This window comes from Sturnus vulgaris, chromosome 3 (genome assembly GCF_052056855.1).
Source record: "Sturnus vulgaris isolate bStuVul1 chromosome 3, bStuVul1.hap1, whole genome shotgun sequence".
Taxonomy (NCBI): Eukaryota; Metazoa; Chordata; class Aves; order Passeriformes; family Sturnidae; genus Sturnus; species Sturnus vulgaris.
In genome coordinates, this window is record NC_142245.1 from 76,896,619 (window position 1) to 76,915,464 (window position 18,846).

Here is an 18,846-nt window from a genome sequence, read left to right on the forward strand (position 1 = left end):
CTGCACCTTTTTAAATAATGCCTTCGAATAGTCATATTTATGAAAGAAAGCAAGCTAGGTTTTCATGTTATTCTTCCTGCTTCTTGTGGGGATGTTTGCATCCTGAAACCTTTTTCCACTGCTCAGACTTCTGAGCTGTGAGGTGGATAGCATTGCCACATGCAAAGCCAGCTGGGCATGTGTGAGCTGTGTGAATGAAAGGTGTGTGCCCGTGCTGATGCCACATTACACATGACTCAGGTGATCTGGCTCACAACTGGCCATTCTGATGTAGTGTTAGTGGTACATCAGGTTAACAAGGTTTCAGACAGTCACCAGAAATTTTCGCAGTACAGGATTAAGAATCATTGTATGACAGAAGAAATTCCTCAAAACCTCTCATAGAGAGAAATCATCTTCCCAATCAGGGCAAAGGTAATTTCAGGCCTGGGGTGAATGGCACAGATTGGACAAGGATTAACTACAGTTTGCAGGAGCTGCTGTGTTTAGTATTACCTGAATTAAAAGAAAAAATAAAAATGACACTTTCAAAACATTGCTTTCACAAAAAAAACCCAAAGAAAACCAAAAAACCCAGCTCCCTCCCCTCCACCACTCAGAAGATACAGGAAAATTGTGTTATTTGTTAATAAGCATATTAGGTCTGAATTTTTATTCTTTCTATGGGTGTTACAGACCATGAAATACAAGCACAAATATGTGATTTTGAATCTGTATAAATGAGGGAAAATATTTCCTGGAAACATTTTCACTTTCTTCTAACTAGTATGATTATGTTAGCTAGTAGAAATACAGTCTTTCCATCACTCTACTGCTGAGCATTAGTGACAAAAGAAGTTTCAATAGCCAGCCTTTCTGACTGTCATTATTTGTTGGGTACATAATGCCTTTTTTATTGCAGAATCTATTTATAAAAATACGCCTTCACATTTTTTTCTGAGGGGTAAGATCCTGATTGAGGCCTTTCAGTACCTGATGGGAGGCTACAAGAAAGATGGAGAGAGGCTATTTACAAGAACATGAAGTGGCAGAACAAGGGGGAATGGCTTCAGACTGAGAGTAGGTTTAGATTAGATAGTGTGAAGAAATTCTTTACTGTGAGGGCACAGGAACACGTTATCCAGAGAGGATGTGGATGCTCCATCCTTGGAAATGTGCAAGGCCAGGTTAGATGGGGCTTTGAGCAACCTGGTCTAGTGAAAGTTGTTCCTGGTCCCCTTAAACACTGGAACTACAGTCTGTAGCTGTGATTTTTAATTGTTTTGGTAAATGTTGTCCATTTGCTTTCATTGTGGAGTTCATTTAGAGTTGCAATGTAGATTCACATTTGTCTTACTAGAAGTGTCTCAGATACTTAATCTTTTAGACATTATTTTGTTTATAGACTAAGGCAAAATATTTTTCTAAAAATATTATTTCCAATTGTTTATGTTTTTTATTTTGTTTTGGATTAACTGACATAAATATTAAAAACAGAAGTGGAGTTTAACAAGGCTTTCCAGGCCTCTTCCATATGCAGTTGGAAAGATAGATGAACATTTGAGGGAGATCAGCCCTCTGAGTAGCCTACATTTTCAATAAGCAGTAGCAGGAACCCTGGTAATAAAGCAGCCTAGATTTTAGACAACTAAGTTTACTGAGGTGAATCTCACATTAGGATGTTACATTCCCATTCTGTTGTTTGGTTTCTTGCTTTTTGAGACCTAGGACTTGCTTAGCCCAGTGACATATTCTTTGTAGAAAAACAGTTTTTCATTCTTTGCTTCTCCTGCTGCTTCCTATTATAATTAGTGATTTTAAAATCTTCAAAATTTTTCAGATTCCTGTATTAATTTCCAGTGTGTAATTTTATTTATAGCTTAAATCACTCTCTAGATATAAGACTATGGATTTTGCCTACATTCTCATTTTCCTCTGTAGCTCGGCTTCTGTTGATGTTTTAGTGAACTTAGTACCTGTCAATGCTCTCATTCTGTTTATGCTAATATATGAATACTATTCTTTTAACCTGCTATTTAGAATATAATACAGTAGAGTTAATTATATGCTGATAGTAATGTAATTCTGAACTCCGTGGGATGGAAATAGTACTTGAATTTTCCATCTCTTTCCTATCTTATTACTTCTATGATTTATGCAGATTTAGTTCAGGTTCATATTCAGAGATTTTATAAGTGAGCTGTAGACATCATCTTCATATGGGCTTAGTTATGACTTAGTTTTCAGCCACAAAATGGCAATGAGATCTAGTCACTGGAGGTGTAAAGTAAAAATCAAATCCCAATCCCTCCAAAAACCAAAAAATATTTGAGACCCCGCTTATTAATGCTACAGCTATATAGTAACTTTAGATATATGTTTTCATAATCTACTTCTTTTTAACATGACCCAGCCAACATATTGTCAGTCCTGAGGAAATATATGTACTCAGAGCTACTTTTTTACTGCTGCTGTTTTTGATATGTTGTATTTTAGGAAGCTAGTGTCAGAAAGCCCCAAAATTTTTAGTCATAGATTCTATTGCAGTACTCTGGGTAGTGCCTTATGACACAGGCAAGATTGTTTAAAGTCAATGTTTGAGGTATTGATGTAATATTTTAAAAGAACATTTTCAAGGAGTAGCTTTGCCTTTTTGTCTATTTGATTGTGACTATGAAAGCTATTGGAAGACAGACTCTACCACTAGACCCATTATTGTTTTTATATGTAATTAGAAGCTGTATTAAAATCAGAGGTTATGATTTGGCCATAGGTTTTTCAGAAAAGTGTTTTATCTTTTCTTAGAGATAGGACGTGATTTTTTGCTTTGTTTTTTGTTTGACTGTGGATTCTTTGTGTGTGTGTCCTAGGCCTACAGGTTACATAGTATGCATCAGCATAGCTGTGCAATAAAAATGTTGGATTGCACTATCCTGTTATAATTTTTAAATGTTTCTGAAAACAATATTAAAGTCTTTGGAATAAGAAAGAATAAAGGAACATGGATTCTGCTGCAATATAAAAATATTAACAGTAACAAAACTTAGCATTTTTGTCCCCATTTTTGTAGTATTGAGATGAAGTAGGTAGGAATGAAAGAGAAGGAAATCCTAGATTGAAATATATATGTTTCCATGTAGTCATCTGCTGGATCCTTAAATAAGCCTTACTCTGGGAAGTGGAATTGTGATTTTCTTTATTGTCATGTGGTGTGTCTATTCGTGCAACTGAAAAAAAGTTTCATGGATAGTGCTGTTTTCTCCTCTAAAAAATGCAGTGTACTGTATCTCTGGCTATCCCACAGAGCTGTATATTGCTTCCATTAGTTTCCTTGCTTTTTACTTTTGTTGTCTTGGTAACAAAACATAATTTGTTCTTATACATGTATTATAGTCAAACTCTATAAGTTAAGGTTGCAAAATTTCTTCCAATAATAAACTCATATTTCCACCTGGACATAATTTTTTGGAGAAGTCTGACATTAAACTAAAACTTTCTTGGCTGAAGTTTATGAGAAATGCATTTTATCTTTTAAAGATAAAATAAAGATTTTTTTTTCAATATTTTTTAAAATATGAATGATACACAATGGCAAAAAAATATATTTCCTAAGGGAAAAGAAAAAGTAATAAAGATGGGATTCTCCATAAATTTAGACAACTAAAAGTTAGTCATGTAGGTCTAATAACTTAAGGGTAATGCTCAGTGAAGAGAAACAGACACCTCCAGACACCTATTCATTACATTCCAGAATAGGATGTTAAAATAAGGGAAAGTGAGAAGCTGAATTGCTCTATAGAGGTGTCCATTTCTCTCCTTTAATGGTAAATAAAATGTTGTGAATTACCTGAAATTTGTCTGACTAAGTTTTAAATGTCTAAAGAGGTGCAGATGAATCCTGTTTAAGCATTCAGTTCCTAATAAGGGAAACACAAATGTTTATGATTTAAGAAGCTTCTTATTTTATATATTGCCAGTTCTAAGGAGGGCCTTTTTTATTTCATGAACTTGATTTCAAACAAGAAACTGTTCATTAGAGGAGAGATTCTTTGAGGCAAGAGGAGTCACACATTTCTATCTATACACATTTTTTTGTATAGGGCTTTATATAGGTGTTTTACTCAAAGAAGATTGAATGTCAACAGTTCCATTTCGGCAGTTCTACCGAAATCATCTAATGATTATATAGTACTTGCTGAATACTTTTCACATTTCATCATGACAAATATAGAAAATGTTCCAGGAATGGAAAATGTTCTGCTGAATTTCAGGCCACAGAGCAGTCAGGGATCTTTAAGCAGTCATTGAATCTATCATTTTCTGTCAAATGTATCATCAGACTTGTGGCTGATGAAGAAATTGTAATGATTGATTTTCAAATTGTTTGCTCTTTCTTCTTCAAATTAACATCTGTATAAGGTTTAAAGTGTCTCTTGACTGTTTCTGTACATGAGTCTAAATATTCTGTTGGTCTACAGAAGAGTTAATAGGAATTTCAACTTTTAATGACTTTTTAAAATATATCTTTCTAAATTTCTACACTTTGCACATTAATATCAACATATTAATTGGATTTTAGAATAATAATGCATAAACTCTAGTGACAGACATCCTACATCTTACTATCTTACTCAAAGAAAATATATTTACTGGCTAGACATGTTGGAAATTTTTTATTCTTAACTTTGGTCAAAGAGCAACCCTGGTCCTGGAGAAAAGAAGTTCTATTTGTTTGCTTGGGTTTATCTCTTTCTTGTGGAAAAACCTGAGATCCTGAGCTTGTAAAGGTAAGTTTATATATTAAAAAAACAAAAAAAAACATTTGCTTTATATGCAATATTCTTTGGGCACTCAAATGTGAAACTTACTCTTCTCTGAAACCTAATCTTCTCTTGATGGTCTATGTCTGCCCTTTTTCTAGGCCTTCCAGGACTATCCCTTTTGAGATTTCCATACAGACTTCAAACCTCTCTAGAGGTTTCCAGAGACACACAATGATATTTTCTATTTTGTTGCTTTATCCTTTTCCAATAATTTTCAAAATGTAATACATCTTCAGTGCAGTAAGTCACTGAGCACTGAGCTTGATAGCTTTATAAATCTATCCACAGTGACTCCAAGCTCTCCTCTCAGAGTGATAATAGCCACATGTAGTTTGCAAACAGAGGAGAGTTTGTGGGTGATGTGATGGTTAGAGGCTGTCTGGGGCACAGTGATTGTGAAAGGATCTAGTCCTCAATTCTTGAAGAACTAAGAATGGGAACTTCCAGAATGCAGACTTTGGCCAGTGTGGGACACTGGTGGAGGAAATCCCTTGGGAGGCAGTCCAGAAAGACAAAGGATTCCCAGAATGCTGAGCATTCATTGAGGAAGAAAATTTAAAGGTTGAGATCAGGCTGTCCACACGTGCCAAAATATGAACCAGTGGGGAAGAAGACAAGCCTGGTTGAACTGAGTATGTCTAAAAAAAGGGCAACAGGGCTGGTGAAACATCTGGAGCACAGGTTTTATAAGGAGTGGTTGAGGAAGCTGGGGTAGTTTAGCTTGGAGAAAAGGAGGCTCAGGGAGAAATTATTGCTCTCTACAACTGCCTGAAAAAAGCTTGTAGACACATGGAGGACACTTGTCCCAATAAACCAGTGATAGGATAAGTGTGGGGACAGCCTTAAATTGCACCAGAGTTGATTTTGATTGATTGTTAAGGAAAGATTTAGTCACTAAAAGGCTTTTCAGACTTTCGAACAGGTTACCCAGGGAAGTGGTTAAGTCACCATCCCTGGAAATACTTAAAAGATGTGTAGATGTGGCTCTTGGGGACATAGTTTAACGGTGGGCTTGGCAGTGCCAGGCTAACAGTTGGACTCAATGATCTTAAAAGGTCTTTTCAAACGTAAATAATTCTATGATTCTATAACAGCTGACTTAGAACACATGATTATGCCTCAATACCTAAATTGCTTTACTCATGGACTTTTACATTATAATAGTTATTTTATTGTACTGTGAGATCTCCCTCCATCTCTCTGCAATCACGTTTCATTTTTACCATGCTGCATAACTCAGCATACTTTTTTCTCTCAATACTTTCTTATCTTTTGGACATCTAGTGTGTTTAAGAAATATATCATCACCTTGCACTTCTGCAGACTAATTTTGAGAACTCTAATAGGTTTGTGAAACATAGTTTCCCTCTATAAAACTGTATTGATTCTGTCTTAGTTTATTTAACTGAATATTTACTTCTTCGGTTCTTATTATAATTTTAGACAATTAACCTGTTTCTGATATGTAGTCTAATAGTTTGACTGGCCCTTAAGCACTCCTCCAAAATTGCTGTAATTTTAGCTATTCATTTCTCTGATTCTCCAGCTAATTTGTTAGTTTATATAACACAGTTTCTACTTACAGAAATTTTAATTCTGAGTTCCTTCAAGGCTTAGAATTATATAGCACCCAACTTTAGCAAGAAATTACTATTTATTTTATTTATTGATTTGTTCTTACTAACAATGTAATTTGAGATGGTTGCTCCAAAATGTTCCTATAAGGAAGAGCTCTCGTTGGAGTCTTCCTAAATTCTTTTGTGGTGGAAAGTGATGTAAATCACTATATTATCTACCTATATTAACTACCTTCCTTTGCTGTATTAAGTGTCTATTGATCCTGCAGACTTTTTGTTAAGTATTTTGCTTCTAACATGCTTGAAAACATCTAATTAATATCTTTATGCCTTTGGCAATTTGTTCTTCAAAGTAATTATTTTGGCTTATTAAAGTCTCAGAATTAATTTGACAGAGCTTTTTTCTTTTCCATTCACTTTATCTGGACACAATGCTCATTTACTGAAAGATAACTCTTTACTGCTGTTATCCATTTTATTCTTCTGTTTAACTGCTGCTATTCTCTACTGTTTCTTTTCTTTAGCCAGTCTGATTTTATAGTTATTTTTCCCTTCAATATGGTGTCTTGAAGAAAACTCCATACTATCTTAAGAAGATTTGTTCTTTGGCTGATTTTTTTACATTAATTTAAGTGTTCTGGTATTGCATATTTTCTTTTTTCAAAAGTGATCATCTCTGCAGTGGCTTATTTTGTGTGTATGTTTGTCTCCAGCTGTAGTTTTGAGCTAGATTGTATTGCCCTTAGAAAGGCTCTTTCAGAGATACATTCTGGAATAAGTCCAACCTACATCTCACAAGAATTATTGGTTACCACCAAGAGTAGTCTTTCTGAGTAAGTGTTTCAAGCAGCTGAAGTCTAATAAAGTAGCTTCTATCATCTGAAGTTTGATATGATGCCACATGTTCAGATACCTGTCGCAATCATCCTGGAAATAACTAAAACTTTCCCACTATACAGAGTTTATTGCTCTTGCAGCTTTTTGGGTCTCTCTTATTCACAGTTAGTGACTGAAGGCTGAAAATGAATATGTGAGTTTTAACCATCCTTCTCATTCTGTTTAAGTATTATTTTTAATTATTATTAGTTTTTAAAATGTGGCTTATTACCCTATTTGCTCTGGAAAAACCTTTGTCTGGTCTGCTTAAGTAATTTGCAACCTGACATGACATGTTCACAAGATCAGCTTTCTTTCCCCAACTTCAAAGTCTTCATAAGTTATTGCCCTCATTAAAAATCAGGCAAATTCACCGATTTTATGATTTACACTTCAAACATTTACGTGTTCATAATGGATATGTTCATTTCCTTTTGGGATGGTTGTCTCCTCGCATATGATGTCCTGAAAAAGAGATGGCTTTTTTTTTAGAAAAATAAATTTGACTTTTAAATTCCTTTTTGTGTTATAAGATCCTCATTTCTCTTTGCTTAAAAATATTATTTTAGTGGGATCTGTTCTCTTCTGCAGTTCTTAGCATTCTCACAGTGCTTAGTGTAAAATTTCCCCATAAACTTAAGTTTCAGCATCATGATTCTGTTTCCACTTAGATGTAGTGCAACTGAACAGACAGTTTCATAAAACAAACTTACTTGATGTCCACCTACTTGATGAGATTTTTTCCAGTTTCTGTTGAGTTTGATTACATTTTCCTCACACAACTGTCTACAGCTGTAAAGAAACTCAATCAGTCCAGACTGCATGACTTTGATCAGTCTTGGTCTTCTCAAATGTTCATTTAAATTTGGCTCCAGAATCTCTATTCTCCTGTCCCATGTCATGGTACAAATATAAGCCGTATAAGGCATATATGACCAATATTTCCACTGTCTAGACCATGATGTTCTTTGCTGTATTAAGTCAGGATACTCTCACTGTTGTCATCACAGACACATCTGTCTATCTACATAATCTATGTCCTATTATTGTTCACTTCATCACTTCACCAGATTGCTCTGGAAGTTCAGGATATTCATTTCTGTCTAGTCAGATCTTGTTTGCTAAATATTTTCAACCTTTTATAGAATCACAGAGTCCTAGAACATTTGAGGTGGAAAAGGGCCTCTGGAGACCAGGAATCCACCCCATGCCTCCCAACAGAGTCCACCAGGAGCTCTCCTGCACAGTGTCCAGTAGGTTTTAATATTTCTAAGGATCGTGACTCTGTCAGTGTCACGATTACCAAATGGAATTAGAGATGCTTGTGTCCTACTTTGCTGTGAGGGCACATCACTGGCTCATGTTCAGCTGGCTGTCCAACCAGATTCCCCCTTTTCTGTAAAGATGTTTTTCAGCTGTTCAGCTCCTCAGCATTTACTAGTGCATGGGCTTATTTCTCTCCAGGGTCATGGCTTGGCATTTCCCCTTACAGAATTCAATATCCTTCTTCTAGGAAATGGCTTTCCTCAATGGCAGTATTTGCTAATGGACTGGAAGTGGGCCTACTTAGGATGCCTGTGCACTTTTGCTGTGGACAATAATGTCACATGTAATTTATGTCACTTATAAAAATGAAAAATAAAAGTAATAAAAAGACAATAATGTGGTTTTGATCATGGTCAGTGGTCTGTGGCAGGTATATTCTACATCACTATACCAGTTTCTTTATTTCTAAATTTATATTTCTGTACCAATGCTTCTAAAATATGTTCTATTTTGATATTATAAAATTAATAATTTCAGTACGTTAAATTATTCTCATTCAGGTTTCCCTAACATTGCAAATCATCATAATTTAATCCATACCATAGGTCAGCATGTGTGGTCACCTGATATTGTTCACTGGCTTCTAGTGACTTCTGCTTAAAGAAGTGAGTAACACTGAATTCTTCCATAAAAATCTCCAGCATTTTTTTCCCTGACAACCAAAATCTATATATTCTCTTCATCTTTTTTTTTTTTTTTTTTTCCCCACGTCCTGCTAGGGCTGCTCCTAAACACTGAGCGATAGTCTTGCCACCACAGTACTGCTCAACAGAGCTTGAAATTAGCAAGAGGAGCTCAGGCTGTCTGACAGCTAGTCCTACCACGGCCGCCAAGTCTGAGCAAACAGCAGCAGCTATTTTGCTCACAGGGGAAATAAGGTTAGTGAAAATATTAAAGAAAAGTGAATGCCACGGCTGGCATGGCAACACTTTGCAGTAATTGGTTCCGTGTGATTCATGCTGGCCTGATTCTGAGAGCTACAGATGGGAAACTTGGAAGGTTTAGTTTGGAAACCCCAGTATGGAGCTTATAAGCTCTTCTTAAGAAGTGGCAAACGGATCAAAAGTTCACTGAAGTAATTGTAATTCTGTAAATTCCAAGAACAATTCTTGCTAATTTGCTTTTCTTTGAGAGAATTCTTTGATTTGAACATGTAGAATAGAAACTATTTTAACCACTCAGCTGCAGGTGGTGTTTCCATGAAAAGCTACAGTCTTTGATTTTTTCCTGAACTAAATTCTATCTCATTCATCAACAGCTGACCCCGACCATTGGTTCTTATTATAGAAATCAGATTTGTATAACTAGATAATATGATTAATTTTGAAAGACATTGCAGACAATTTGTTGTAAATATTATTACAATTACTAATAAAGAAGAAAACTTGTGTTCAAAGGTCAAATGAAAAAGCAAAAATCATTAACTAACACAAACAAATGGTGAAAACATTTGAAGAAAATTAAATCTTCTAGCTCAGGTATTCAAGTACAAACCATATCTGAGCTGCCCAGCTTAGCAAACCAAACTGGAGTTCTCAAACAAATTGACTAGACTCTCGGTAATGTTGAGGAGATTATTTGCTTTTGGTACTCTGTTGCTTGGCTAGGAGTGTTGAAGCCAATAGAGCTTATAATTCTCTTCCTGGTTCTGCCTTAAACTGTGAAATGGATGAGAAAAACTGAAAAAAAAAAAAAAAAAGAAAAAAAAGAAAGAAAAATGAAGTTTCCGAACTTTTTCCAAGCCTGAATTTTAAATATGACTCAAGTTTAAATTGTGACCTTTGAGTGAATTTACTTCTGTCGTTTACTGAGGAGTAATTCTGGTTTCTTGAGCTCATAAAACTTGTGCTGATTGACAAACATGATAATACTATAAGACTGAGGATGATAACTCATAGATATTCCTGAGAAGTTGTAGATTCTCCATCCTTGGAGGCACTCAAAACCCAATTGGACACATTGCTGAGCAACCTGCTCTAGCTGACCCTGATCTGTTCAGGAGAGATGGACTAGATGATATCCGGGGGTCCCTTCCAAACCCAGACTTTCTGAGATAATGTAAGTAAAATCCCCAAAAAAAATCTTGATGAATTTAACAGCTGTGATATTTTTCCTAATATGCTTGTTTCCTGCCTCGTTAAATCAGAGCCCTGATCTCTGAGTTAGCGTGGGGTCTTATGAGGCAGATAATTATTTATACAGAGCTTTTTCATTTGCTCCCAGTGCACTTGTATGCAAAAATATGTAATTAGTCTGAAGTAGAATATACAACAATATGTCAAGAAAAAGAGCACTTTAAAGAATGTTACTGTCTTCTCAAATCCACAAATCCACAAATGTTAGTATGGGAATGTAAATGTAATGTTGCATTTTAAGAAAAGCACACAGTGTGAATTAATGCAGCATGGAACAGCTGCCTTTATAACCCTGACAATTCAAAAGGAATAGAGAGGAAGAACAGAGTGAAGCAGTATGTTTCAAGTCACTGTATCAGGTAGAGGTAACACCACCCATGTGGCTGGCAGCTACTGAGCCAGAAAATCAAGCTTTGCCATGAGTGAAGCCCTAGATCCCGTGAGTCTGTTTTCCATTCTAAATGGTTAGTCACTCTAGTGGTATTTCATTAGGACTACTCACATCATCCCATTCCAGTGATCCTGTTCTATATTTGCTCTACCATCAGTCTCCAAAAAATTCCACCATATCCTGTTTTGATTACCTGCAATAGAAAAACGGATTCAAAGATTAACTTTTTGCAAATTATTTTATACCTGCTAGGTCAGTTCTCTTTCAATAGTTGAATTAAAATATAGAGAATATAGCTAGTTTTCAGCATAGTAACTACAAACAAAACTGCTTTAATCCTCCACAAATAAGTTAAGTTTGGAATAAAATACACATGTAAATATAATGGTCCCACACCTCAGTTTGTGTAGACTTTTGACTATCCATTGTATTATTTGTGTTTCTATATGCCTTAGAAATTCAGGTTGCCAGCTCAATTCCTCAAAGATTTGTCATGCCTACCCAGCAAAACAGCACTACAGTTGTTTGATTAATGTCCTGATATTCTGCTCAAATTAGCAGTACCATTTCAAAGTATTTCATCTCCTGAAGGGAAATTGCAGCCTGATATTCAAGGGATTAAGCTGCAGATAAAACAATTATCTTTTAATGACATCTCTCCTGCTCATTTTCATAGTTTTTTTCATTATAAGGCAGTAACTTAATTTATAAACAGAAGAAGGCTTTGTAGCCTTACATATTTAGAGATGTTGCATATAAAAGTCTTCATTGTTTATCTTAGCAATCAAACAAAAGAAAATGTGGCAGCTCAATCATTCTGCACTTCAGCAAAACCATCTTTTATTAGGATAGTAGAAATTCAGCAGAAGTCTTCATCTTCCTATAGATCCTTTGTCATGTGGCTATTTTGAAATAAAATGTTGAAAAACAGACATATTCATGACATATTCTGTCTAATAAAAACCAAATATCTTGTCAAGATCAAATAGTCTGATTGAGAGCTCTTAAATAGACCAATGCTGTAAATAAACCAGCTTTTATTATGCTCTAAAGAGACAATAACAGATACATAGATAAATACAATAGGAGGAAAAACTTCTGAACAGTGTGCTTAAAAGAAGAACATTACTGGAAAGTCTATACTGTATTATAGTAAACAAAAAACATTGGTACAAAACATCAGCTAAATTTATTCAAGGTTTTATTGATTGGAATAAATAAATACATATTATTTTTATCCCCGTTCAGTTAATGTGAGACAACTAAATATTAATCCACTGTTCATATTCTTATTTGAACCCTTTCAGTGCATCAACCCAGAGGGACGGGTGTAGTTTTAATCTGAACAAGCAACTTGTCTGGCTTAGTGGCAACCATGATATTGTACAATAAAACCATTCCAGACACTGCAGTATATCAGTGAGGCTACTGAGCTGTCAGGACACTCAATGTTCTGGACATGGTCACTTTGGATGTCTCCTGGTCTCCTGGTCCTTTCAGAAGAGAAGCATGGGATACCAGAACTTACCAGCAGTGATTTTCCTGTCCTTTCCTCAGCCAGTTCTTGGATGGGGAGAAAAATTTCTCCACTTGCTAATCTCATTATGTTTAATCAAAATGATAGGCATAGTTTCTCTGAAACACAGGCCAGCCTTAACACTAAATATAAGGCCTTTTCTGATCTTCCCTATTAGTTGATCTCTGTTGCAATGAATAAAAGGATGTCTTTGGAGGATATTCTACATTTAAGTGATTCTTTTGTTCCTTTCCTTCTCTTTGCTCAAACCTGAAACTGGTTTAGGACTGGCTTGTGAGTTGTGCTAATTTCTGGCCAAGGAAGAATAAAGATGCCACATCCAGAGTTGTATTTATTCTGTAATATCCCAGTTCCTTAGTATGAAACAGACAGCTCTAAAATGCCTTCATAGACCATTTGATTTGAAATAGATGTGCATGCAATATGCTGAGTTTTCTTCTGTGCAGCTTTTTCATTCTTCAAACACTATTTTTTAAAATCACAAGACAGAATGTTAATTGTTTCAAACAGTGTACCAAGAACATTGGCAGGCCTTTCACTTCCTGTTAATATATGTGTACATGAGGGAAAAATTCACTTCTGTCAATATTCACAGTAAAAAGCCAAACTTAGGAGTACACCCTGAATAAAGAAATTGGTTCATGGTAACTTCAATCAAATATAACATATACCTTTTAGGAAAATACTACTGCTCCTGGATATATTTTAGTTTACATCAGTAACAGCTCAAGTTCCTATTTCTGTACACATAAAAAAAGAAAGCTTGATTTTTTTTGAAAAGAATTAAATAAATACCAGTGTCAAACATGCAGCACAATCACACACACATACACACACACACACACTCATTCTCTCTATGCTCACAGTCACATAGAAAGACGAGATATTAGAGAGCATATGGAAAAATCAAATATTGTAGTGTGGAAATGTCAAAAAGTTTCCCTTCTTTCCTTTATTCTTTGTAGAACAGAATACCTATGAAACTTTTGCTAGCTTTCCTTTTCTTTTCCCCAGATCCAGAGCAGTCTGACTTAACACTGATGGAATTTTAGCAGCAGTTAAGACAGATCTCAGACAAAAAAATCTTCACAGTCAGTCAGCAATGCATACCTTGTCACCTTGAAATAAGAAATGCTAAACATTCTAAGGAAAAATCTTTCAGAGTATTTTTAACCTAGGCAAACAAAATATTTTTACTTCACATTTCTTTAAAATGTCTGAATCATTTTGGCTAAAGTTTTTTGGTTGTTTCTTCAGTGACAGATGGATTAAAGATCTGACAGATGAGCTAAACTTTTTACTAGAGAAGAAAATTTTTGTGTGTGTGCCTTTTGGGTATTCAATCTGCCTGCATAAAAAGTTAAAATACATATTTCCATGCCTTTACATATGTATTTCTCACTCAACCAAGCCACCTTTGGATGTGGCTTTTGTTGTTGTTGTTTAATTTTTCATTTATTTCTTTTCCCCCTTATTTTTACCCATAAGTCATTAGATCATTTATTTCCTCAGGTTCTAAGAGTGTACTTTTCACTCTTTTTTAAAGAATTGTCTCCTTTTAGGAAAAGGAGATTCTAAGACAGTAATTTGAAGGCAGGCAACAACACAAAACCCCCTTTTTTTACCTATGAACTTTTTTTTTTTACCTATGTACTTTGTAGAAATAGGGTAATTGTGCAAAAGAAAGAGAGAAAAAGAAATAGAGGAATGAGTTTTGTATTTTGCTGATCTAGTATATGGAGCATTTCAGTGGCACTCAGAAGCAGCATATTGAATCCTGCTTAGATCCCTATTTTATGCATGACCTTCATTTCTCTGCAGCCCAACTCCTGTGTGTAAGTTGGGGACACTCTTTCTCCAGTATAACTAGGTCATTAGAGAGAGGCACCTCTGGAGGCCATTTCATCCTATTCTAAAACAGGTGTTTAAAACAGAGGAAATAAATCAGTGGGATATGGCTGCCTTTCTCCCATTGTCTTAGAAAGAACTGGGAGAAGTAACACAGGTTGGCTACCAAATTTATGAATAGATAAAAGAAAATGAAACCATCACAATACTTAGGAACAAGCTGCTTTTACTGATTAAAGAATTGTTTGGGTGTTGATGCAAATACTTAACATTAAAAAAAAATTGAGAAGCTTCTATATTTTCAAGTAGTAGATTGCTCTTCTTTCTATGCTTCTGTTGGATACTCACCATATGACTCGTTATCATTAATTTGTGTTTTAGTATATTTTTATTCATTCTATATCCTGAGTTTTAGTTGGTAGCCTTGAATCTTTGCAGCCGTTTAATCTAAGTACTGGTACCACCAGTGTGAAAAGCAAATGATTTAAACACATGCTCTCTAAGTTAAATGTACACTGTCTTCTGTATATAACTAAAACCAGATCTTCATCAGACTTCTTGTGTTTTTATGAGAGTTAAATTTTGTACTTATTTCTTTCTTCTTCTTTTTAAAAACTATTTTTTCCTCTAAAATCTGTCTGGAAATGTAGGGAATTTCTCTTAAACTGAATAAGAAATTAACATCTAACAAGAAATAAGTTGGGATTTTTTAAATAGGCATTTTCCATATACACACTTAGATAGGAAAACAATTCCCAAATACACAGGGTAAGGGCTCCCAATGGTTCAGTTATTTCCTCAAGAAATTATAATTTAAGACTATATGATCTCTCTGAAAGAACATTGTTCATTTTTGAGACTATCATGCTTACTTAGCCCCCAGAATAAATTTATAACATTCATGGCTTTATAATACACCATTATAAGGGGAAAAAAGGGAAGAACTGCCTTGTTGAATGCAATTTTTCAAGAAAGACATCCCTTTTTCACTTGAATACATTTAGAAATCTCATAAAAGTATCTGTCCAAACAGCTATTAAAAGCTGACTCCAAAGATCTTACTGCCTGAATGCAAAATAAATAACATTTATGGAAAACATAGGCAAAGTCCTGTATCATATTTAAACAGCTCTTCATAAATATAAAAGACCTCTAAAAATAGATTTTTAAAGCCAAAAGAGGTCTTAGACCCTCTGATTTCCAGTTTTGCATATGATGGGCCATAGAATATCACTAGAACTAGGCCAAATTACTTACAGTTGCCTAAAACAGATGTCCTAGACATTTCTTTATCTTCCCCAGAAAATTTTGGGAAATGGAAAGTCTGAACGAAAACAAAACTGTCTTCACAAGGTGAACTGACTTTTGACCAAATGAAAACGTTTGTAAAAGTAGCACAAGCTATCTAGTGGGCTTGATCAGAAATTGTGGCACATCCACATTATATCACTGGTCCAGGGCAAGATCGCAATAGATTAATTTCTTGATCTGCCACCTTTGTAAGTACTTGTGAGTTTCTCCATGCACATCTGAAAGGTTAAAGAAATAAAGTTCAGAGAACAGCTGAAGGTTAGCTCTGCTAACAACAAACCTTAACAAATCCATATCATAGATCTTTCTCCATAACATGATTTGGGATGTGCAGCTATTAGAATTACTTTACTGAGGTTTCTGTCTTCCAACTGATGCATGATCTCAGTGTGCCTGCTCTTATTTTGTTTCTCCAATTAGAAATCTAACAGATTAGTTGAAACCACTAGTGGAATTAGTTTTAGCAAATAAATAACTTCATTGGAAAAGGCAAGTAAAGGTCACATAATCAATCTGAAAAGAGGTATCTTCCTCTGGATCAGTCTATGGCAGTAGAAAAGGTTACTTTGTTTAACTGCCTATGCACTCCTGAAAAGTTCTGGCCTTCATTGATCTGTCAGTTACATAACTTGTATGAATAAGCCCTAATTTGTATTGAAACAATTTAAGAACCCCTTTTTTTTTTTTTTTTTTTTTTTGTCAAAAATAATGGAGCTGGTATTCATAGTGCTGCAACGATGTTAAGTTTGCAAGAGACTCGTGCTTTATCAAAGTGTTGAGGAGAAATATCAGATACTGAGCCAGCTGGATCAAAGAAAGGCATCTTTTGCTTTTTGCCAACAGCATCATTTGCATCTTAGAGACAGTTTAAGAAGCATCTGTCTGCTTTCTCAGAGAAAATGATGCACTGATGGTAACTTCTTGTTACTAATCATGTTAAGATGTGAAACTGGATGATAAATCGGTACACAGATGAGATGAGGATAGTGAAATACTTTAACAATTTTCCAAGTATCTATCGTTTTAAGGAAGAGGAAAAAAAATATAATTGCATTAATAGTTTTGTACTTCTTTCTGTTTCCCTCCCCACCCCTTCCCCTCCTCCAGCCATAAGGTATATTTGCTTGAACAAACCTTGATGCTTGATTCCTCTCATGGTACTGTGTTTCATGATGCGATCTGGCCGAGTGTGAAGCACATTTTGTTATACACATTTTTGAACAGTGAATACAACTTTAGTTGTTTAATGCATATATTTTTAGCTTTGGGTCCACTACTGCCTGCTTTCGACTACTTGTCAGACTTTTCCTCATTTAAAAAAAATGGTGATAAATCTGACATATATTTAAAAACTTGCCAGCTGTTATTTTTCACAGCAATTGTGTAAAGGTTTGTGATTTTTATATTAAAAGAAAATGCTCTTACTAGACCGTAAATACAGTGTTCCATCCAGCACATTTTAAATTGTATGTATTTTCCATTTTTCATGGAGTCACTAACTGTTATAACTATTCATTTTGTTGGTCACCTCTTCTGCTTCAAAGATCAAAAGAGAAACGAACATTAGTTTTAACACGTTTCATTATCATGCTGGTGATGTGTAAAAGGTTTGCTAGATTTTTTTTCTGGAAAACTTCAAACCAAGGTCTTAAAAAATGACATCACCTCCCTTTTCCATCTGAATTTAACATGGTGTGGGATGAGAAAGAGGTTAGTGCCTCAGTTGGCCACACTTGATTTGATGGTAGTGATTATTAGACTTGTTTCAAGTTCATCGCTCATTGTTAAGTAGGGATCCTATGTCATATTGCAATTAAAAAGAAAAATTGCAGATGCAGCCAATAGACTACTTCATTATCACAAATGAACAACAAAAGAAGATTTATTACCACCTTTAAACTTAACTAGATTAAAATTTTTCCACACAATCTATACTTTCCTTACATTTCTCAGAAAATTCTGTAATTCCGATTGAGCATCCCGATATCTGGCTGTTATTTATGTACTTATTTATTGCTTGATTTAGGAGGATCAGAATATATAAGATAAATGAACATTAGAAAATGAGGTTTTTGCCGTTTGACTGACTTTTGGATACATATTTATGAAATGTATATGGTGGGACTCTAACACCTGATCTTGCTAAATCTGAAAAAGAGGCAGCTAAATAGGGATCCTAGTGCCCATCCTCAACACTTTAATGGCAGAGTATAGTGAAGATGGAGTCAGTCTTCTCTTGGAGCTGTGAAGCAAAATTAATTTATGTCTGAAGTCAGTAAATCTGCTGAATAAACTCTCAGAGTGCTAGTTACTAGGAAGAAAAGAGAAAATAGAAGGAGAAAAATGTAAAGGAAAAAGAGAGTCAAAGATGAAAAGTGCATGTGTGAAATTATCTTTCCCAAATTTGTGGCCTTTTATTATAAAATAATGAAACAATGATTATTTGTAACATGCCATCATAAAATATTTTGCTGGACTGAAATGTAGGAGTTGAATTCTTAAAACCTTACATATTCAGAGTCCCAGTTAATATGCATAGAAAAAAACCATGCTGGAATGGCTGAGTAGAATATGATAAAATTACTATTTTATCTGCATGAGTTTTTTAAAGAGAATTTTCTCTTAAGAGGAATAAAGATTTTTAAGTCAACTCTTAAACAGAAAAACTTCAGTTCTTGCTGTTATATAAATATTCATACCTGTTCAGAGACAATTTTAGAGAAAAAGGAATAGGATAATGTTAGACTTTCATGGCACTGGCTCTGTTAGAAACTGCTAGCAAAATGGGGGGGGAATTTTGACAGATACTGTTTTCAAGCCAACTAGAATGTATTAATGAAGCCCAACAAATTCTAATGATTTCTGTTTTATTTCCCACTTCATCCTGGCAGCATAAAAGTATATGGGTTCAACATCTTCAACCAAAAGTATATCCAGTCACTTATATAATTTATGCTGATCTCTCACAACTCCAAAAGTTACCATAAAATTCATAAAGTGCAAATATGTTAATAAATTTTTGCATGGTATACTCTGTGGAATG

The 18,846-nt window shown here is 34.8% G+C and overlaps 1 long non-coding RNA gene across 1 annotated transcript in view; it reads right to left on the reverse strand.

Moving 5' to 3' along the window:
- Positions 1-18,846, reverse strand: part of LOC148224429 (uncharacterized) — a 66,999-nt gene that overhangs the window by 14,358 nt on the left and 33,795 nt on the right. Inside the window, exon 2 of the long non-coding RNA XR_015802594.1 lies at positions 11,219-11,300. This is a non-coding gene — a long non-coding RNA (uncharacterized LOC148224429). The remainder of the gene's footprint in view (positions 1-11,218; positions 11,301-18,846) is intronic.